Raw genomic sequence first — 23961 nt, 5'->3', positions numbered from 1 at the left:
CGGGCTTTTCTCTTTGGAGAGCAGGAGGATGAAAGGTGACTTGATAGAGGTGCACAAGATGATAAGAGGCATAGATCGAATGGACAGTCAGAGACTTTTTCCCAGGGCGACAATGGCTAACACGAGGGGCCATAATTTTAAGATGATTGGAGGAAGGTATAAGGGGGATGTCAGGGGTGAGTTTTTTACACAGAGAGTGGAATGCACTGCCGGTAGAGGTTGTGGGGGCAGATACATTAGGGATGTCAGATCCGGTTATTTTCAGGTTTGCAGGTTCTTTCAGAAATCCAGGAATGAGTTAAAAACAACTTGGTGCTTCACAAAGTTTTATCGGAAAAGTTTAAAACAAAGAAACAGTCACAGAGCACATGGCACTGGCTTTACTACTGGGAGATGAGCCAAGACAAAGGAACTAAAGATGAGCTCGGGCCGGGGGGAGGGGGGGGTGGGGGTGGGGAGGAAAGAAAGAGGCAAAAGAGAGAGATAAACAAGAGAGTGATTAACAAAAAGTGACACCTTTTATACCTGAGGTAAGAGATACTCCTTAGCTAACAATAGTCCAATCAGAAAACCTATCAGATACCTGTGGCCAAATCAACCAATGAGAAAACACATATTCACCTGATGGACGAACCAGTAAGCTAGGAAACGGCCATTCCTTGTGCAGCCACTTGAGGTGTATTTAACACTATACATAGAACTATAGAACCATAGAACAATAAGGCACAATACAGGCCCTTCAGCCCACCATGTTCTGCCAACCTTCAAAACACACCTAAGACTATCTAACCCCTTCCTCCCACATATCCCCCTATTTTAAATTCCTCCATATGCTTATGTAACAATCTCTTGAAATTGTCCAACGTATCAGCCTCCACCACCACCCCAGGCAGCGCATTCCATGCACCAACCACTCTCTGGGTGGAAAACCTTCCTCTGATATCTCCCTTGAACTTCCCACCCATTACCTTAAAGCCATGTCCTCTTGTTTTGAGCATTGGTGCCCTGTTACAATACATGTTAAAAAGCTACTTAAAACAGTCGAATCCAACAGGGACATTTAACAGACTCTTAGATAGACACATGAATGATAGAGAAATGGAGGGGTATGTGAGAGTGAAGGGTTAGATAGATCTTAGAGCAGGATAAAATGTCGGCACAACATTGTGGGCCGAAGGGCCTGTACTGTGCTGTAATGTTCTATGTTCTATTTAAAAGACACTTGGACAGGTACATGGATAGGAAATGTTTAGAGGGACATGGGCCAAACGTGGGCAAATGGGACTAGCTTAGATGGGCATCTCGGTCAGCATGGACCAGTTGGGAAGAAGGGCCTGTTTCTATGCTGTATGACTGTATGAAACACAGCAGCCAGTTCGTTCACAGCAAGCTCACACAAACAGCAGGGGGATAATGACCAACTTAGCTGTTCTTCACTGACGGGAGGTGGAGAATCTGGTCATTATCTCGGTGTTGTGTGTTGGAACCCGCTGTGCAAGTTGGCAGCTGTGTTTCCTACAGCGTAACTGCACCAAAGATACTTCATTAGCTGTGAAGTGCCATAGAGCAGCCAGAGGTCACCAATGCCATGGATTAAATGCAAGTCTTTCTCTTTTCTGTGCATCCAAAGAATAATGCATCAGCAAACTAACAGCTTGAATTTATAAGGGGCCCTTTATTGTAGAACATCCCACAGAATCTCCAAGGAAGATTGCCAATAACGTTTGGTACCAAGCCACATAGGATGTAACAAAATAATGACAAAAAAAATAATGAATGCTGGAAGTACTCAGGAGGTCAGGCAGCATCTGTGAAGAGAACAACAGGAACTAACAGGAACAGGAACAACAGAGCTGGTCATTGACTTCAGGAAAGGGGGCGGTGTACATTCATCTGTCTACATCAACGGTGCTGAGGTCGAGAGGGTTGAGAGCTTCAAGTTCCTGGGAGTGAACATCACCAATAGCCTGTCCTGGTCAAATCACATAGATGCCACGGCCAAGAAAGCTCACCAGTGCCTCTTCATCCTCAGGAGGCTAAAGAAATTTGGTTTGTTCCCTTTGACTCTCACCAACTTTTATCGATGCACCATAGAAAGCATCCTGTCTGGATGTATCACGGCTTGGTACGGCAACTGCTCTGCCCAGGACTGCAAGAAACTGCAGAGAGTTGTGGACACAGCCCAGTGCATCATGGACACCAGCCTCCACTCCTTGCACATGCAGTTTAAAGGCAACATGAGGGGCAAGTTTTTTACGCAGAGAGTGGTCGGTGCCTGGAATGGGTTACCAGGGGTAGTAGTGGAGGCAGGCGGTTTGGTGGAGTTTAAGAGGCTTTTAGACAGACACATGGATATGAAGGGAATGGAGGGATGTGGATGATACACAGGAGGACATTTAGTGTAAATTGGCATCAAGATTGACACAACAGCGGGCATTTATTTAAGGTGAGGAGGGTAGGTTCAGAACAGACGTGAGGGGTACGTTTTTTACTGAGAGAGTGGTGGATGCCTGGAATGCGTAGCCTGATGGGGTGGTGGAGGCAAATTCATTGGGGGCTTTTAAGAGGGGCTTGGATGGGCACTTGAATGAGAGGAAAATAGAGGGATATGGGCATTCTGTAGGCAGGAGGGATTAGCTATGTCAGCACAATACTGTAGGCCAAAGGGTCTGTTCTGTGTTGTACTATTCTATGTTCTATGTTCTAACATCTTGGGCCGAATGGCCTGTCCAGTGCTGTACTGTTCTATGTTCTATTATTGGTATTGGTATTGGTTTATTATTGTCACTTGCACCGATCGTACAGGTCAATTCATTACACAGTGCAGTTACATTGGGTTAGTACAGAGTTCATTGATGTAGTACAGGTAAAAACAATAACAGTACAGAGTAAAGTGTCACAGCTACAGAGAAAGTGCAGTGCAATAAGGTGCAAGGTCACAACAAGGTAGATTGTGAGGTCATAGCCCATCTCATCGTATAAGGGTACCGTTCAATAGTCTTATCACTGGGGTAGAAGCTGTCCTTAAGTCTGGTGGTATGTGCCTTCAGGCTCCTGTATCTTATACCCGATGGAAGAAGAGAGAATAACCCGGGTGGGTGGGGTCTTTGATTATGCTGGCTGCTTCACCAAGACAGCGAGAGGTAAAGACAGAGTCCAAGGAGGGGAGGCTGGTTTCCGTGATGCGCTGGGCTGTGTCCACAACTCTGCAGTTTCTTGCAGTCCTGGGCAGAGCAGTTGCCGTACCAAGCCGTGATGCATCCAGATAGGATGCTTTCTATGGTGCAACCGATTATCTTTAGCCTCCTGAGTTATGCCCTGTGCAGTATGCCTATCATAGAGTCCTAGAGTCATACAGAACAGAAACAGGCCCTTCGTCCCAACTTATCCATGCCGACCAAGATGCCCATCCAAGTTAATCCCATTTGCCCACGTTTATCCATGTACCCATCTAACTGTCTTTTAAATGTTGTTATTGTACCTGCCTCAACCACTTCCTCTGGCAGCTCATTCCATACACACACTGCCCCCATGTAAAAAAAAGTTGCCTCTCAAGTTCCTGTTAAATTTTTCCCCTCTCAGTTTAAATCTATGCCCACTAGTTCTTGATTCCCCAACCCTGGGAAAAAGACTCAGTGCATTCACCCTATCTATGCCCCTCATGATTTCATACACCTCTATAAAATCACTTCTCAGTCTCCCACGCTTCAAGAAAAAAAGTCCGAGCCTGTCCAACTTCTCCCTCTAACTCAGTGCCTCGAGTCCTGGCAACATTCTTGTAAATCTTTTCTGCACTCTTTCCAGCTTGATGGCATCTTTCCTATAGCAGGGCAACCAAAACTGAACACAATACTCCAAGTGTGGCCTCACCAACGTCTTGCACCATGACCTCCCCAGCGTCCTTACTCAGTGCCCTGACTGATGAAGGCCAACGTGCCAAAAGCCTTCATCTCCCCCCCACCTGTCTACCTGTGACTCAACTTTCAGGGAACCATGTACCTGAACTCCTTCTGTTCTACAACACTCCCCAGGGGCCGACTGAATTGAGTGCAGAAGATAATCAAATCTACATTTACCCCCTCCTGCTTTGGACTTGATACAATAGACATAGTTTAATCGGTAACCAGAATGATGTCTGTGGACCAGTTTCCCAGTCACTGCCCATAGCTGGAAAGTCCCTGGGCACAAAATTAACACAGATGTGACCTGCTAATCTCTGCCTGCATTAACAGACTAATCCCTCAGAACAAGCAGCAGGGAGATTTAAATAATAGGCTCCAGGCAGCCAGTAAACCAATACAAAGGGGCGTCCAGAACACTCCTCCGCAGGCTACAGGAGCTAAGCCACACTCCCCACATCCCCTCCCTCTCTGAGTCTACGCACCCCCACCCTCTGCACCTCAAACCCCATCCGAACTCTGGACTGAAGTGAGGGACCACCAAAGCTTCCGAAGCCACGTTCACCGATTCACGAAACAGCTTCTTCCCCTCCGTCATCAGATTTCTGAACGGTCCATGAACCCGTGAACACTACCTCATTGTTCCTTTTGTTTTGCTTTATTTATTTATTCTGCAATTTATAGTTTTTTATGTCTTGCACTGTACTGCTGCTGCAAAACAACACATTTCACATCATACAGGGCAGTGATAATGAACCTGATTCTGAGAATTAGAGGATCGCAGTGCTATGCAGGAGATTACAGAGCTAGGGAGGGGTGGGGTTGATGGAGAGAGTTAAAAGTGAAGGTCAGTGCGCAAGATTGGAGCGATGTGGAAAGGGTGGAGGAGATGAAGAGGTTAAGAGCAAAATTAATCGATGTGTTCATGACCTAATATCTTATACTAGAGGCCACGCACTTACGTACCAACAACAATAGAAACACACCGAGTCATGTATAAGTGTTAGAAACTGTTTTATTAATAACTACTTGTAATAAGAAAAGTAAAAACGTTAGATATCAAACATAATCCCCAAGGCTAAACTCAAAGTGTGTGTGTGGCAAATTCCCGAACCCCCAAGTCAAGGAATAGTTCTCAAAGTTCAGTTCAGCAAGTCATCAGGTGAGACGTGAGCAAAGGCTTTTGCAAAACCACCGTTGACTGAAGGGAAAATGTAGAGAGAACGTAGAGAGAAAAATTACGAAATCCACATGTTCTACCACCGAACCCATACGACACCTCAATCTCCAATGATCTCCACTGCTTTGTTCCAAAGTATCTGCCACCCCGAAGGCATTAGATATGTGGCCGCCCACAGAAATACCTGTTTCCCGCTACAGGTTAACGACAAAGTGGACTCCACTTGTTTGCTCCAAGAATCCATACATAGATTGTAGTGACAGACACAGCTATTGTTCTTCATCCATTAATACAGAGACTGGCAGTCAGTCTCTCTCTCTCTCTCTCTCTCTCTCTCTCTCCCCCCTCTCGCTCTCTCACTCTCCGTCTCTCTCTCTCTCACTCTCCCTCTCTCTCTCCCCCTCTCTCTCTCTCCCTCTCTCTCTCTCCCCCTCTCACTTTGTGCAAAACAGCCAGCACGTTGTTATAGTCTTGCTGTCTTGATAACACCACACACACACACACACACACACACACACACACACACACACACACACACACACACACACACACACACTACTATTCTACTGTCCAGGTGCCTTAAAGGGACATGCACCAAATAGCAACCTGACTCATAACAGGGGAAAGCTCAAAGGAGATGTGCGGGGCAAGTTTTTTCACACCGATAGTGGTGGGTGCCTGGAATGGGCTGCCAGGGGTGGTGGTGGAGGCAGATATGACAGAGGTGTATCTTAAACACAGAGGTGTTTAAGAGGCTCTTAGATAGGCGCATGAAGGGGGATCTTGGGGTCCAAGTCCATAGCTCCCTGAAAGTGGCTGCACGAGTTGATAGGGTGGTAAAGAAGGCATATGGCGTGCTTGCCTTCATCAGTCAAGGCATTGAGTTCAAGAGTCAGGAAGTTACGTTGCAGCTTTATAAAACTCTGGTTAGGCCACATCTGGAGTATTGCATTCAATTCTGGTCGCCCCATTACAGGAAGGATGCGGAGGCTTTGGAGAGGGTGCAGAAGAGGTTCACCAGGATGCTGCCTGGTTTGGAGGACATGTGCTATGAGGAGAGGTTGGACAAACTCGGATTGTTTTCTCTGGAGCAGCGGAGGCTGAGGGGAGACCTGATGGAAGTTTATAAGATTATGAAAGGCATAGATAGAGTAGACAACCAGTATCTTTTTCCTAAGGTTGAAATGTCTAATGCAAAATGACATGCATTTAAGGTGAGAGGGGGAAAGTTCAAAGGAGATGTGCTGGGCGAGTTTTTTACACAGAGAGTGGTGGGTGCCTGGAATGTGCTGCCAGGGGTGGCGGTGGAGGCGGTTACAACAGAGGTGTTTAAGAGGCTCTTAGATAGGCACATGACTATGCAGAGAATGAGGGATATAGATCATGGACAGGCAGAGGGATTAGATGTCCATGTGGTGTCCAGTGGTCAGGCCCAGCTTAACCACTGGGCCAAAGGACCTGTTGCTGCGCTGTGCTGTTCTAGGCTCTGTGTTCAAAATTATAACAGACTTCTGAGAAAGTAAACAAGGAGAAACGCTTCCCACTGCCAGGAGGGTCAGTGATCAGAGGGTTTGCACTTAAGTTGATTTCCAGAGGGAAGAGGAGGAGGGGTTTTGAACTCAGCTGGTTGTTGTGATCTGGGACCTGCTGCCTTAAAGGGGGGGGGGGATGGAATCCGCTTCAATGGGAATTAGATAAAAACTGGAAAAAGGAGGATTTAGTTGGGATTGCAAGCCAAGAACAGACAGAGGGTAGTGTAAGTAAGTGGAGGAGGTGGGAGAGGGGTGGTGGGTGGAACTGAGAGAATATCTCTGATAAGGTGAGACCCCCATATTGTTTTTGTTCTAGATTCCAGTATCTACAGTTTGATTTGGTCTTCACTGAGGCCATCGTGTGCAAATAAGGAAGTTCCTTTCAGAGATAGCTCTACCTTCTTTGCTACCTAAAACTAACTTAAATTTTTCAATCTTCCCCAGTTCTGATGAAGGGTCCTGGGGCTGAACCATTAACTGTTTCTGTCTCCACAGACACTGTCTGGCCTGCTGAGTGTTTTCAGCTTTTATTCTTGTAGAGGTGCACAAAATCACGAGAGGCATAGATGAGGTGAATGCACTCAGTCTTTTTTCCCAGGCCTGGAGAATCAACAACTAGAGGGCACAGGTTTAAGGTGAGAGGGGAAAGATTTAATCGGAGCATGAGGGGTAATTTTTTCACACGGGGTGGTCCGTATATGGAATGAGCTGCCAGAGGAAGTGTTGAAGCAGGTACATTAACAACATTTCAAAGGCACTTGGACAGGTACATGGATAGGAAAGGTTTAGAGGGATATGGACCAAATGTGGGCAAATGGGACTAGTTTTGATGGGCATCTTGGTTGGCATGGACCAGTTGGGCCGAAGGGCCTGTTTCCACGCTGTGTGCCTCTGTGATTTCAGATTTTCAGCTTCTGCAGGTTTTTTGATCTTCATAAGTAATTGGAGCTGGCAATGAGATAGATGGGCTGAATGGACTTTCAGTACTGTACCTTTCTTTGATTCATTGCTGTCCAGCTAATAACGTTTAAATGGTCTCTACTCAATTGCACTGAGATTAAGTTTTCAATAGTAGCCAATGCCATGTGCGTGATCTAGTCAACGTCTCCTGGTGTGGGCACGGTTCCTTCCCTCTTCTCTGAGCTGCCGGTTTTGCACTGTTCTAAGGACACAACAAAATCTATGGAGAATAGGGACAGTACACTGTCAGTGGCAAAACCCTTAACAGTGTTGATGTACAGAGGGACCTTGGGGTCCAAGTCCACAGCTCCCTGAAAGTGGCTGCACAGCTTGATAGGGCAGTAAAGAAGGCATATGGCCTGCTTGCCTTTATTAGTCAAGGCATTGAGTTCAAGAGTCAGGAAGTTATGTTGCAGCTTTATAAAACTCTGGTTAGGCCACATCTGGAGTATTGCATTCAGTTCTGGTCGCCCCATTACAGGAAGGATGTGGAGGCTTTGGAGATGGTGCAGAGGAGGTTCACCAGGATGCTGCCTGGTATGGAGGACATGTGACATGGGGAGAGGTTGGACAAACTTGGATTGTTTTCTTTGGAGCAGCGGAGGCTGAGGGGAGTCCTGATAGAGGTTTATAAGATTATGAGAGGCATAGATAGAGTAGACAGCTGGTATCTTTTCCCAAGGTCGAAATGTGTAATATCAGAGGGCGTGCATTTAAGATGAGAGGGGCTAAGTTCAAAGGAGCTGTGCAAGGCAAGTTTTTTTACACAGAGAGTGGTGGGTTCCTGGAATGTGCTGCCGGGGTGGTGGTGGAGGCAGATACGAAAGAGGCAGTTAAGAGACTCTTGGATAGGCACGTGAATGTGCAGGACATGGAGGGATACGGACATTGTGTAGGCAGAAGGGATTAGTTTAGTTAGGCATTTAATTACTAGTTAAATTAACTCAGCACAACATTGTGGGCCAGAGGGCCTTTTCCTGTTCTGTACTGTTCTATGTTCTAAGAATGAACATTTTGACAAAAATAATAATCCATTTATTAAATTCTGTTTTGCAGATTTTAAATGAATAAACTTAGTATTTGGCCACTATTGCCCATCATGCATTGCCCTGAAATCGTATACAGAAATGTGATTGGCCCAAGCCACTGACAAGCCTTGTGACATCAACTGACCAAGAGAGGTGACCAGAAGATCTCCAACACCAGTTAATGGACGTACTCAGTAAGCATCAAACATTTAAATGTTCAAAGGAAAGATTCCAAGTTTGGAGAGGGTTATTCATTTGACGAGGAGCACGAATGTAGGACTTAAGACTGGAGAAGATGGGGTCAAGTCAAGACTAGTTAACTGTCATGTGCACAAGTACGGTGAGGTACAGGTACAATGAAAAAGGGAAGACACCACAGCCACGTAGACACCATGGCCAAGAAAGCTCACCCGCGCCTCTACTTCCTCAGGAGGCTAAAGAAATTTGGCATGTCCCCAACTTTTATTGAAGCACCAGAGAAAGCATCCTATCTGGATGCATCATGGCTTGGTATGGCAACTGCTTTGCTCAGGACCGCAAGAAACTGCAGAAAGTTGTGGACACAGCCCAGCGCTTAATGGAAACTGGCCTCCCCTCCATGGACTCTGTCTATACCTCTCGCTGCCTGTGAAGCAGATAGCATAATCAAAGACCCCACCCACCCGGGTCATTCTCTCTTCTCCCCTCTCCCATCAGGCAGTAGATACAGGAGTCTGAGGGCGCATACCACCAGGATCAAAGACAGCTTCTATCTCACTGTTATAAGACTATTGAACTGTTCCCTTATACGATGAGATGGACTCTTGACCTCACAAACTACCTTGTTGTGACCTTGCACCTTATTGTCTACCTGCACTGCACTTTCTCTGCAGCTGTGACACTTTACTCTGTATTCTCTGTTATTGTTTTTACCTTGTATTACCTCAATGCACTGTGTAATGAATTGACCTGTACGATCGGTGTGCAAGACAAGTTTTTCACTGTACCTCAGTACATGTGACAATAATGAACCAATACCAATACCAAAAACATGCAGCAGCATTACAGGTACATAGGTACAGACGCCACACAGGACATAAATTATACATAAAATTATACCATAGAGTGAAAAAAGAGACCGTACAAGAATAAGACTTTAATGCAAAAAAAAAGACAGAATTGAGGACACGTCCACGGTAGTGCGAGAGGTGGTCTGTAGTGTTCCATTGCTGAGCTGGGATTAGGGTTGTGCAGGTTGGTTCAAGAACTTGATGGTGGTAGGAAAGTAACTATTCCTGAACCTGGTGGTGTGGGATACCAGAGAAGACTGAATTCTCTGGCCCAAAGGGTGTAGAGGCTAGATCAATGGAATATTTAAGGTGGAGATAGATAAATATCTGAAAGATCAGGGAATTGAGGGCTATAGGGATTTGACACAGAGGAGGAGTTGAGGCTTGGGTCAGGTCATCCATGGTCATATTGAATGGTGGGGCAGGCTTGAGGGGCCCAGTGGCCTACTCCTGTTCCTATTTCCTTGTGTCCTCGTGCTAAGGGAGATTTAATTTGGGCATTCAAAATTATGGAAGATTTGTTTGAATGAATAACTAGTGGGATGAGGGTAAGAAACGAGAGGAGGATGAGTAAAGTGGGCAAAAGAACCAGTGAGGTAGCACAGTTGTACAGCGCCAGTGGCGCGGGTTCGATCCTAACCTCCTGCGCTGTCTATGTGGAGTTTGCACGTTCTCCCTGAGACCGCATAGGTTTCCCCCAGATGCTCTGGTTTCCTCCCACATCCCAAAGGTGTGCGGATCAGTAGGCTAAATTGGCCACTGTAAATTGCCCCCAGTGTGTGGGTGAGGGGTAGAATCTGAGGGGAGTTGATGGGAATGTGCGGACAATAAAATAGGATGTGAAATGGGTGCTTGCTGGCCAGCATGGATTTGGTGGGCTGAATGGCCTTTGTGCAGTGAGCTGTGATCTGGGAAAGCAGATTCAACAGCAACTATCCAAAGGAGAATCGGATAACCATTTATAAAGCTATCGTATGCAATGGAATTGATCAGTCAAAGAGACAACAAGCTAGATGGGCCAAGTGGTCTCTGTATGGAAGATGACACCACTTGGCTGTGCAGAACTCACTCAGTATCACCCGGGCAGCTCTAGGTTGGATCAAGGGGACCCAGGACTCGGAACTGGGGCTTGGATCCTCAACCAGTTCTGACCAATGAGACACCTGCATGGTTAGTGTCCTGTTAAGGACATTGGATATAGGAGCAGGAGTAGGCTATTCAGACCCTCGAGCCTGCTCCGCCATTTTAAAAGATCATGGCTTATCTACCTCAGCACTATTTCCCTGCACTGACCCTTGATTCCCTTAATGTGCACAAATCTATCAACCTCAATGACCGAGCCTCCAGGGCAGGGAATTCCAAAGATCCGCCACCTCCTGTGCGGAGGCATTTCTCCTCATCTCAGTCCTAAATAACCAAACCCTTATTCTGAAACTGTCACCCCTTGTTCTAGACTTCCCAGCCAAGTGAAACATCCTCCCTGCTTCGATAAGGAGCCCCGTAAGAATTTTGTACATTTCAATGAGGTCATCTCTTATTATTCTAAACTCTTGAGAATACGGGCCTAGTCTACTCAAATCTCTGCTCATACAACAGATGCAGCATCCCTGGAACTAGTCCAGTGAATCTTTGTTGCATGCCCTCTAGATAAAATACATCCATTTTTTAGGTAGGGAGAACAAAATTGTTAACTATACTCCAGGTGTGGTCTCACCAAGGCCCTGTAAGACATCTTTACTCTTGTGCTCCTAATAGAAGTTTATAAAAGCATAGATAGAGTAGGCCATCAGAATCCTTTTCCCAGGGTAGAAATGTCAAATATTCGAAGGCATGCATTTAAGGTGAGAGGGGGAAAGTTTAAAGGAGATGTACGGGGCAGGTTTTTTTACACAGAGAGCGGTGGGTACCTGGAACAGGCTACCAGGGGCGGTGGTGGAGGCAGATATGATAGTGGTGTTTAAGAGGCTGTTAGACAGACACATGGATATGCAGGAAATGGAGGGATGTGGATCGTGTGCAGGCAGAAGAGATTTAGTTTAATTTGGCATCGTGTTGGGCACAGACATAGTGGGCTGAAGGGCCTGTTCCTGTGCTGTACTGTTCTATGTTCTATGCTCTCAAATCATCTTCCAATAAAGACCGTCATACCATTTGTGTTCCTCCATGTTAGTTTTTGGTGACTTGTGTACAATGACACATGTCCCTTTGAGATGTTTCCCAATCTCTCACCACTTAAAAAATATCCAGAGTTTCTGCTTCCTCTGCCAAAGTGATAACCTCACATTTTCCCACATTGCATTCCAACGTTTCCTGCCCAATCACTCAGCCTGTCTATATCCTGCTGGAACTTTTTTGCATCCTCATCAATGCTCACAATTCACTTAACTTTGTGTCATCTGCAAACTTGGAAACCTTACAGTTGTCCCCCTGCTCGCCAACTAGATTATCTCTTGGTCTGGTGTATTCCTGCTTCTGATTGATGTAACTGGTAATTGGTTTATTATTGTCACATCTACCAAGACACAAAGTTTTTGTGTGCGTGCCATCCAGGCAGATCATGCCATACATCGAGGCAGTACAAAGGAAACAGAATGCAGGATATTGTTCAGCAGCTACGGAGAAAGTGCAGCACAGGTAGACAGAGTGCAAGGGCCATAATGAGGTAGATTGGAGATAATGACTTCATCTTTGACCCAACACTGCAGTAATGGCCTGAGTAGTGCTTTGTACAGGTTCAACATTGAATTGAGTTGGTTTATTATTGTCACTTGCACCAAGGTAAAGTGAGAAATTTGCATACCGTTCATACAGATCATTTCATTACACAGTGCATTGAGGTAGTACAAGGTAAAACAATAACAGAATGCAGAATAAGGTGTAACAGCTACAGAGAAAGTGTAGTGCAGGCAGACGATAAGGTTCAAGGCCATAATGATGTAGATTGTGAGGTCAAGAGTGCATCTTATCGTACTAGGGAACCGTTCAAGTCTTATAACAGCGGGGTAGAAGCTGTCCTTGAGCCTGGTGGTACGTGCTTTCAGGCTTTTGTATCTTCTGCCTGGTGGGAGAGGGGAAAAGAGAGAATGTCTGGGGTGGGTGGGGTCGTTGATTATGTTGGCTGCTTTACCGAGGCAGCAAGAGGTGTAGACAGAGTCCATGGAGGAGAGGCTGGTTTCCGTAATGTACTGAGCTGTGTTAAAACTCTGCAGTTTCTTGCGGTCACGGGCAGAGCAGTTGCCGTACCAAGCTATGATGCATCCAGATAGGATGCTTTCTATGCTGCATCGACAAAAATTGGTGAGGGTCAAAGGGGATGTGCCAAATTTCTTTAGCCTCCTGAGGAAGTAGAGGCGCTGGTGAGCTTTCTTGGCCGTGGGTCTACGTGGTTGGACCAGGACAGGCTACTGGTGATGTTCACTACTAGGAACTTGAAGCTCTCAGCCCTCTTGATCTCAGCATCACCTCTCTACTTGTAATCTCTTCCAGTTTTTGAATCCCACACACTTTACCAGTAGAATTCTCAGCAGGCTTTGCCAAGAATCATTTCCTTCTCCGTTTAGCAACCAAGGGAAGCAGGTGCATGAGGGATGCGTCACCTTTAATCACACATACGTCATCGCACTCACCTTCCAAGACACTCACCATCCTGACCGGGAGACACATCACCGTTCCTTCACCGTCACTGGGTCCGAATCCTGGAACTCCCTCCAAAAGAGCACGGTGGGGACACCTTCACCCGAAGGACTGCAGTGGCTCAGGAAGATTGCACATCACAGTGGCCATAGCCACAGAGTGGCGCAGCTGCTAGAGCTGCTGCCTCAAACTCCAGAGACCCGGGTTCGATCCTGACCTTGGCCGCTGTTTGTGTGCTGTTTGCAGGTTCTCCCTGTGACTATGTCAGTTCTCTGGGTTTCTTCCCACATTCCAAAGACGTGCGGGTCGGTGGGTTAACTGGCCGCTAGTGTGTAGGTGAGGGGCATAATTTAGGGGGAGTTTATGGGAATCTGGGGAGAATAAAATGGGATTAATGTGGGATTAGAGTAAGTGGATGCTTGATGGTCCGTGTAGGTTTCCCCCGGATGCTCCGGTTTCCTCCCATGTCCCAACGACTTGTCAGTCGGTAGGTTAATTGGCTGCTGTAATTTGCCCCCAGTGTGTGTGGGTGAAGGGTAGAATCTGGGGAGAATTGATGGGAGTGTGGGGAGAACAGGTTACAGGGAAAATTACTGGGAGAAGGGATTGTTCTGCCTGCTGTTGTAGACTCGATGGGCTGAATGGCTTCCTACTGTGTCATATGGAAAGATGGTGATCACTGCCTTCTCAGGGGCAATGGGAGATGGACACGAAATGCTGGCCTGGGTGGACATATTTACATCAGAACCGATGAAATAAAATTATTGAATTGTTGAATGATGGAAAACACTCGAGGGCCAAACGACGACTGCTTCTAGTTCTGAGAATTTGATGTTTAACGCCCTTTTCCGTGGAGAGTTCCAGATTTATAACTCCCACGGTGGGAAGAAAACTTTCTAAACAAATGACTAATGCTCCCATGTTGTGGACGCTCCTGATCTGCTAGCTTTACCTTTCAGAAAAAAATATTTCTTTTAACCACTCTGTCTATCTCTCTCAGTCTCTCTCTTCAACTTTCTGTCTCCCTCTGTCTTACTCGCCCTCTTCTCTTCCTCTCTCCCCTCTCTCACTACCTCTTCCTCTCTCTCTTTATCTTTCTCCCCCTCTCTCCCTCTCTTTATCTTTCTCCCCCCTCTCCTCTCTCTCTCTCACTCTCCCTTGCTCTCTCTCTTTCTCTCTCTCTCTCTCCCCCCTCTCTCTTTCTCTCGCTCTCCTTTGCTCTCTCTCTCTTGCTCTCTCTCTCTCCCTCTCTCTCTCTTTCTTTCCCCTCTCTCTCTCTCCCTTTCTCTTTCTCTCTCACTCTCCCTTGCTCTCTCTCTTTCTCTCTCGCTCTCCCTTGCTCTCGCTCTCTCACTCTCTCTCTCTCTTTCTCTCTCTCTCTCTCTCTCTCTCTCTCTTTCTTTGCCTTACCCTCTCTGAGTGTTAACAAACCTTGCCCCATGGACACTGAGCTAAGACACTGCCCAAAAGTGTCCTGCAAACAATTCCCTCATTGTACATTCCATCTTCTGGCCCTCGTCTAATGACTCCAGGAATCCTTTGTGAAAATTTGCAAACTTTCAGTTAACTTGATGTTGTCAGCATGTGTATGTAGGCTGCCAGCTCACTCTCCCACTTCCCTCCATCTGCCCAGTAAATCAGATTTCCCTTCCACTGTAATCTCACTAATGGATCCTCCTATGCACCTTATCCACAATTGGCACAGTAATTAGATTTAAAACTGTTCTGATCTATCGGAAAGAAAAAGAAGAGGAGAATTTCTACCTCACATTGCAAGCTGTCTGCACAGAACCAGCCCTCGATTTGCAGCCAGAACTCAGATGTTTAGGTAATTTTACTGGAAACCAGTAAATTATTGGGATTGACTTTGTATAAAGCTTTTTCTCTTATGTGTATTGGAGAAGAAATAACTGTACTTTTATTGGAAGAATTTTCAGAAGTTTTATTCATTGATTCTGTTTGCGTGTTTTAAAGGGACTGGGCATACTAGTTAAATAGAGAGTGTTTCATTAATCTGTTTTTTAACTAGACTTTGTTGACTGTTTGATATAGTGCACTGATTAAATAGACACTGTGGATTGTTACATTGAAGAGACCAGGTGCAGACTAGGTGATCAGTTTGTCAAGCACCTGAGCTCCATCCACAATGGCCGTCTGGAGCTCCCGGTTGCCGGCCATTTTAAATCCCCTTCCCATTCCCACACCGATCTGTCTGCCCTCAGCCTCCTCCACTGCCAGGGTGAGCCTAAACCCAAACGAGAGGAACAGCACCTCATATTCCTCCGGGATAGTCTACAACCCGACGGTATGAACATTGCATTTTCCAATTTCAGGTAAACTGCTCCCCCTCTGTCCCTTTCCTCTGTCCTCCTGATCTACCCAGTTCCTCCTACACACACCCCAGCCCCATCACCCTGGTTCTTTCCCCTCCTCTACCCACTGCACCTGCCCACCACCCACACACCCCTCCCACTGGGTCACCACCCCCCACTGTTCCCATCTGCCCTCCCCACCTCCCTCACTTGGTTCCAGGCGCCACCTTCCTCTCCTATCAGATTTCACCATCTGCAGCCGTCTGTCACCTCCACCTCTCACCTCCCAGCCTCTGTCGCTGCCTCCACGCTCCCCTCCCCCATCTGCCCATCACCCCTCCTCACCTGGATCCACCCATCACCTGCCAGGTCTTACACCACCCCCTCATTTCATTAGACTGGCGATCTCCCCTCTACTCTTTCAATGCAGGTGAAGGGTCTCGACCCGAAACGTTGACTGTTCATTTCCCTCCACAGATGCTGCCTGACCGCTGAGTTCCTCCAGCATCTTGTTTGTTGCTCTGAGGGTTGTTAGTTGCAGTGCACAATTTAAATAAACTCTGTAGTTTATTGGCTAGTTTGCTCATTTTAACTAGACTCTGTAGACAGTTAGCTATAGTGAAATATTTAAATAATCTCTGTAGTCAGTTGGCCGTTGTGTATAGTTTGAATAGATTTGGAATTGCAGCACCCAGTGAAGCTGTTGCCTCATAGCTCCGGTGACCCGGTTCAATCCTGACCTCCGGGTGCTGGCTGTGTGGAGTTTGCATGTTCTCCTTATGACTGCGTAGGTTTCCCCAGGGTGCTCCGGCATCACCTCACCTCTCAATGACGTACAGGTGAGTGAGTTAATTGGCCGCTGCAAATTGCCCCTAGTGTGTAGGTGAGGGGTAGAATCTGGGGGGAGTTGATGGGAGTGTGGAGAAGCAAAAATAGGATTAGTGTACCATAAGTGTAAATAGGTTCTTGATAGTTGCCGTGGGCTTGCAGGGGCCAAAGGGTCTGTTCCTTGCTGTGTGACTCTATGACTAAATAAACTGTAGACTGTTAGCTATAGTGTACTATATAACTAAACACTGTGGTCTGTTAGATATTGTGCTCAGTTTAAATAGACTGTAGACTGTTAGCTATAGTGTACTATATAACTAATCACTGTGGTCTGTTGGATATTGTGCTCAGTTTAAATAGACTGTAGACTGTTAGCTATAGTGTACTATATAACTAATCACTGTGGTCTGTTAGATATTGTGCTCAGTTTAAATAGACTGTAGACTGTTAGCTATAGTGTACTATATAACTAAACACTGTGGTCTGTTGGATATTGTGCTCAGTTTAAATAGACTGTAGACTGTTAGCTATAGTGTACTATATAACTAATCACTGTGGTCTGTTGGATATTGTGCTCAGTTTAAATAGACTGTAGACTGTTAGCTATAGTGTACTATATAACTAAACACTGTGGTCTGTTAGATATTGTGCTCAGTTTAAATAGACTGTAGACTGTTGGCTGTACTGTGTTACTTAAATAGAGTTTGTAGAAGGTTTATTTGCAATGCATAAAACTCTGGGTAGGCTACATCTGGAGTATTGTGTTCAATTCTAGCATTATAGGAAGGATGTGGAGGCTATAAAGAGAGTGCAGAAGAGGTTTATTACAGGGTATGAGCTATAAGGAGAAGTTGGACAAACTTGGGTTGTTTTCTCTGAGCAGTGGAGACTGAGGGGAGACCTGATAGCAGTTTATAAGATTGTGAGAGGCATAGGTAGAGTAGACAGCTGGTATCTTTTTCCCAGCGTTGAAATGTCAAATACTGGACGGAATGCATTTAAGGTGAGAAGGGGAAAGTTCAAAGGAGATGTGCGGGGCAGGTTTTTTTACACAGAGAGTGGTGAATGCCTGGAACAGGCTGCCAGGGGTGGTGGTGGAGCCGGATATGATAAAGGCTATCAAGAGGCTCTTAGACAGGCACATGAACATGCAGAGAATGGATGGATATGGACCATGTGCAGGCAGAAGGGATTAGGTTGTATAGTGTCATTAGTTTAACTAGTTCGGCATAACATCGTGGGCCAAAGGGCCTGTTCCTGTGCTGCACTGTTCTATGTAATACACCTAAATAGATTGCTGTCTTGTGTTTAAGTGAACCCTTGAACTGTTTGTCTGCACTTGATTGTTGTTCTGCTGCTGTTCTATTGGAGTAGTGTTGACTTCTACACCCTGTCGGGTAAATTAGAGATGCTACCTACACTGTAATCTCATCTGAACTCCACCCACTTTCATAACCACCAGAATGTATGGGGTTCAGAACAGCTGTGACCAGCACGGAGATTGTTTTTACATTGGACTCCACTGAAGCAGATAAAGGAATGTTCTTTTACGCAAAATAAAAGGCAGTTAAAGAGTTAGGTTTTCACGAGGGCTTCAAAGGAGGAAAGTTATTGGTGGAATTTCAGAGTCCAGGTTTCTGAGCTAACTGATGGCATGGGATCCGGTTGTGGAGTGACGGATATCTCGGAATGTAGGGATCTTGAAGCCCAAGTACAGGTTTCAGAGAGATGGAGCGGTAAATTGGTAAATTAAATTGGTAAACTGGTTTATTATTGTCAAGTGTACCGAGGTGCAGTGAAAAACTGTGTTTTGCAGGCCATCCATACAGATCATCTCATTGCAACAGTGCATTGAGGTAGTACGAGGGAAAACAATAACAGAATGCAGAATAAAGTGTTACAGTTACAGAGGAAGTGCAATGCAGGCAGACAATAAGGTGCAAGGTCATGTCGAGATAGATTGTGAGGTCAGGAGTCCATTTTATTGTTCAGTAGTCTCAAAAAGTGAGATAGAAGCTGTCCTTGAGCCTGCTGGGTGAGGTCCCAGTGGGATTTGAACACTACAACGAGATTTTTAATACTTGAGTTTTATAGAACAGAGAATTGTAGAACAGAGAGACCTAGGGGTACAAGTACATAGTTCCCTGAAAGTAGTGACACAGGTAGACAGGGTTGTGAAGAAGGTGTTTGGCACACTGGCCTTCATCAGTCAGGGCACTAAGTACAAGATTTGGGGTACATGATGTTGGTGAGACCATACTTCGAATATTCTGCTCAGTTCTGGTCTCCCAGCTGTAGGAAGGCTGTGATTAAGGTGGAAAGGGTTACAGGGACTGGAGGGTTTGAGCTATAAAGAGAGGCCGGACAGGCTGGGGACTGTTTCCCCTGGAGGGAAGGAAACTGAGGAGTGACCTGATAGAGGTTTATAAAATCACGAGGGTTATAGATAGGGTGAATGGTCGCAGTTTTTGACCCAGGATAGGACAGTCTAAAACTAGAGGGTATACAATTAAGGTTATAGATTCAAAGAGGACATGAGGGGCAAGTTTTTCATGCAAAGGGAGGTGGGTATATGGAACGAGCTGCCAGAGGAAGTGGTAGAGGCAAGGAACAATTGCAATGTTTGAAAAGAATTTAGACAGGTACATGGATAGGAAAGGTTAAGAGGGATATGGGCCAAACGCGGGCAAATGGGACTCACTCAAGTAGACAACTTGGTCGGCATGGACGAGTTGGGCCGAAGGGCCTGTTTCTGTGCTGTCTAACTCTGTGAGGCATTGTTGGACTGGGTGAAAGGTGGACTGAGCTTGTTAGGGTATTGGCAGCAGAGGTTCAGGTGTCCTGAAATCCGTAGATGGCACAAAACGGGGAGGGCCATCGAAGATGAACAGTGACACGGCGGTTAGCACCGCCGTCTTCAGAGACCCAGGTTTGATCCTGACCTCCAGAGCTGTCTGTGTGGAGTTTACACGTTCTCCCTGTGACCACGTGGGTTTCCCCCAGGTGCTCCGGTTTCCTCTCACATTCCAAAGACGTGCGGGTCGGGAGGTTAATTAGCCGCTGTAATTTGCCCCTGGTGTATTGGGGTGATGGGAATCAGGCAGTAGGGGTAGTTGATGAGGACTTGAGAGGAAACATGGGATTAGTCTGAGAAAAGTGTATTGGTACTGGTGTTGCTATTGTCACTTGTACCGAGGTACAGTGAAAAACTTGTCTTGCATACCGATCATACAGGTGAATTCATTACACAGTGTAGTTACATTGAGTCAGTACAGAGTGCATTGATGTAGTACAGGTAAAAACAATAACAGTACAGAGTAAAGTGTCACAGCTACAGAGAAAGTGCAGTGCAATAAGGTGCAAGGTCACAACAAGGTAGATCATAAGGTCAGAGTCCATCTCATTGTATAAGGGAACCATTTAATAGTCTTATCACAGTGGGGTAGAAGCTGTCCTTAAGTCTGGTGGTACGTGCCCTCAGGCTCCTGTATCTTCTACCTGATGGAAGAGGAGAGAAGAGAGAATGGGTGGGTGGGTTATGCTGGCTGCTTCACCAAGACAACGAGAGGTAAAGACAAGAGTCCAAGGAGGGGAAGCTGGTGTCCATGATGCGCTGGGCTATGTCCACAACTCTCTGCAGTTTCTTGCAGTCCTGGGCAGACCAGTTGCCGTACCAAGAAGGATGCTTTCTATGGTGCATTGGCAAAAGTTGGTGAGAGTCAAACGGATGAGTAAGTGGATGTTTGATGATCAACAAGTACATTGTGGGCCAAAGGGCCTGTTTCCATGTTGTAGACCTCTCCAACTCGCCAACCTTTCAATAGTTTAATGAGCAAATAAGAGATTGACCATTAGAATTCAGACAGATTCATAGTCATACAGCACAGAAACAGGCCCTTCAGCCCAACGAATCCATGCTGACCAAGATGCCCATCTAAACTCGTCCCATTTGCCCGCATTTGGCCAAATCCCTCTCAACCTGTCCAAGTGTCTTTTAAATGTTAATAATTTGATTGGCTGGTCTCTCAGTTTAATTTCTAACCTGTTGTACTTGGCTGAAAATGTATTCAGCTGGCTGGTGGACTGGGGGCGAAATGGGGGGAGTGGAGAAAAGGAAGGAAAGTGAGAGAGACATCTGTATGTAGATGAACAGATCTGGAAGAACCTGCACAACACAATCCATTAGTTGCAGTTAAGCAAAAATTGACACTGTGGAGGTTTTTTTCAGAGTCTCGGCCCAGATAGAGAATGCTTTTGTTCGTCCCAAAGCCTCTCTCGTGACCCAAGCTCAATTGCAAGAGGCTTGTCAATGGGTTCTTTATGATGTTCGTTACAGTTGAAAGGGTGGTCGTACCAGTTGAGTGCGACAGGGGTGGTCGGAGTGAATATTTATCATTCTGACATGAACTGTGAACAAACTTCTTGCTGGGAGTTGGAGTGGAAGAGTTGCTGTGGCAAGGAAACATCCACAAACAGCGGGGCCAAGGAGATGACCAGGGTGCAGTGCAGAAATAGGCTGGGTGATATGAACTTGGTTTCGACCCAGGAAACAATTGGGTTCAGTTCTCTTTTTCTCAACAGGCCACCAGCCATTATAATTCAAAGGAATTGGCTTGGTTGCTCCCCAACACAGGGTCATGGGAAGTTCTAAGCAGGACTTGTGAGTGTTAACCCTTTGATGGGAGGTGAGAGTCACTCATATCAAAGGGACTTTGTAGTAACCAATACTCCCAGCCATTGGCATGGATAGAATAGACAGCCAGGGTCGAAATGTCTAATACTGGAGGGTCTGCTTTTAAGGTGAGAGGGGGAAAGTTCAAAGGAGATGCACGGGGCAGGTTTTTTTTACACAGAGAGTGGTTGGTGCCTGGAATGCTCTGCCGGGGTGGTGGTGGAGGCAAGATACAATAGAGGTATTTAAGAGGCTCTTGAATATGCAGGGAGTGGAGGGATATGGACCATGTGGGACAGAAGGGATTAGTTTAATTAGGTGCCATTATCTAATTAGTTTGGTACAACATCGTGGGCCGTGCATAAAAAAAGTTGCCCCTCAAGTTCCTATTAAATCTTCCCCCTCTCACCTTAAGCCTATGCCCTCTAGTTCTTGATTCCTCAATTCTGGGAAAAGGCATTCACCCTATCTATACCCCTCATGATTTTATTACACCTCTCTATGGTCACCTCTCAGCCTCCCTCACTCCAAGAAATAAAGACCTAGCCTGTCCAAACACTCCCTATAACTCAGTCCCTCAGGTCCTAGCAACATCCTTGTAAATCTTTTCTGCAGTCTTTCCAGTTTAGTAACATCTTTCCTATAGCAAGGCGACCAAAACTGAACACAATACTCCAAGTGCGGCCTTACCAGCATCCTGTACAACTGCACCGTAACCTCCCAACTTTTATACTCAATGCCCTGACTGATGAAGGCCAGTGTGCCAAAAGCCACCTTCACCACCCTACCTGTGACTCCACTTTCAGTGAACCATGTGATTGTACTCCATGCTCCCTCTGTTCTACAACACTCCCCAAAGTCCTGCCGTTGGCGGTGAAAGTCCTACCTGGATTTGACTTTCCAAAATGCAACACCTCGCACTTATCCGAATTAAACTTCATTTGCCATTCCTTGGCCCACTTACTCAGCTGATCAAGATCCCCCTATAATTTTTGACAACCTTCTTCATTGTCCACTATACCCCCTATTGGAGTGTCATCTGTAACTAGCCATGCCTTGTACATTCTCATCCAAATCATTGATATAAGATGACAAAAAACAGTGGGCCCAGCACCGACCTCTGAGGCACACTGGTCACCGGCCTCCAGTCCGAGAAACAACCTTCTACCACCACCACCTGCTTTCTACCATCAAGCCAATTGTGTATCCAATTAGCCAGCTCTCCCTCAATTCCATGCAATCTAACCTTCCAGAGAATCCTACCACGTGGAACCTTATCAAAGGCCTTACTGAAGTCCATATAAACTATGCCTACCGACCTGCCCTCATCAACTTTCTTGGTCACATCATCAAAAAACTCAGTCAAGTTCGTAAGACATGATCTCCCATGCACAAAGCCATGCTGACTACCCCTAATCCACCCGTCTTTCCAGATGTATCCCTCAGAATCCTCTCCAGTAACTTACCTACCACAGATGTTACACTTACTGGTCTATATATCTCAGGTTTTTCTTTGCCGCCCTTCTTAAATAAAGCCACAACATTCCCTACCCTCCAGTCTACCAGCACTTCACCCCAACTTTCTTGTTGGAAAATTACTTGGAAAACTTAATCGGTGGTTTGCACTTTCACCTCTGATTTGGGAGGTCAAGGGGTCACCTGAGGACAAGGTGCAGGCAAAGAGTTGTAGGGTCATAGAGCAATACAGCACAGCTACAGGCCCTTCGGCCCAACCAGCCCATGCTGACCACGGTGCCCACCCAGCTAGTCCCAACTTCCTGCGTTCGGCCCATATCCCTCCAAGCCCCGACCCTCCATGTACCTATCCAAGTGCTTCTTAAATGATACTGTTGTACCTGCCTCACCCACTTCCTCTGGCAGCTCGTTCCATATACTCACCACCCTCTGCGTAAGAAAGTTGCCCCTCAGGTCCCTTTTAAATCTTTCCCCTCTCACCCTAAACCTAGTTTTGGACTCCCCTACCCTGGGGAAAAGACCATCTACCTTATCTATGCCCCTGATGATTTTATAAACTTCTATAAGATCACCCTTCATTCTCCTACGTTCCAAGGAAAAAAGACCCCGCCTGGCCAAACCTCTCCCTATAACTCAGGCCCTCGAGTCCTGACAACATCCTCATAAATCTTCTCTGCACTCTTTCCAGTTTAACCACATCTTTCCCGTAACAGGGTGACCGAAACTGTCCACAGTGCTCCAAGTGCGGCCTCACCAATGGCTCTGGGTCAGTTCTGGGAGAGTGCTGCACTTCCAGAGATGAGTCTTTAAACCGGAGGCCTGAGCTCCCATGTGCGGGTGATCTCATTGCATAATGTGAAAGAAGATGGGATGGTTCTGGCCAATATTTACCCTTCTGCCAGGGTTCCGAGTAACGCATCAACATCTCATTATCTTCTGTGAATGGCAGCTTGCTGTGCGCAAGTTGGCTGCTGCGTTTCCTAATTCACAAGAGTGACAACGCTTCATAAGTTTTATCTTGGCCCATTGCCACTTCGGAAGTTCTGAAAGGTGCTATACAAATGCAAGTTTTCCAAAACCTATTCTCCTTTTTCTGGCGGGCAACACCATGGAGTTCGGAGAACTCAGTGAGACAAAACGAATTAGTAATTCTTTCCTGTACCACAATGTTTTTGTGTGTTACACTGAGGAATTTAATCGAAAACAGGCTCTTTGGGCACGGTTTCCAAAACTTGTTCCAGATCTCTGTGAACTCTGCATGCAATCACTTGGAAGGAACAGAAGTGTACAGCACCATCGTGCCTGTACAGCGCCTGTTTTGAGGTCACCCGCAGTTAAGCTGTGTATCCAACGTGGGCCAGTCAGTCACAAGCAATGCAGGTACATAGCTCC

At 46.2% G+C, this 23961-nt stretch overlaps 1 protein-coding gene across 5 annotated transcripts in view; it reads left to right on the top strand.

Moving 5' to 3' along the window:
• tmem198b (transmembrane protein 198b) overlaps window positions 1-23961 on the top strand; it is a 94425-nt gene that overhangs the window by 23428 nt on the left and 47036 nt on the right. For 2 of the 5 annotated variants that reach the window (XM_052014694.1, XM_052014686.1), the window contains exon 2: window positions 8628-8793. The exons of 2 other annotated variants lie outside the window; for them this stretch is intronic. The gene's annotated coding sequence lies outside the window, so the exon portion shown is untranslated. Of the gene's footprint in view, window positions 1-8627; window positions 8794-14864; window positions 15110-23961 lie in introns of those variants that run through there. One more of the 5 variants, XM_052014703.1, reaches the window with a different exon arrangement.

The sequence above is a fragment of the Pristis pectinata genome, chromosome 1 (assembly GCF_009764475.1).
Source record: "Pristis pectinata isolate sPriPec2 chromosome 1, sPriPec2.1.pri, whole genome shotgun sequence".
NCBI classification, from domain to species: domain Eukaryota; kingdom Metazoa; phylum Chordata; class Chondrichthyes; order Rhinopristiformes; family Pristidae; genus Pristis; species Pristis pectinata.
The sequence above is the reverse complement of the archived record's forward strand: the minus strand, read 5'-3'. Positions and strand labels throughout refer to the sequence as shown.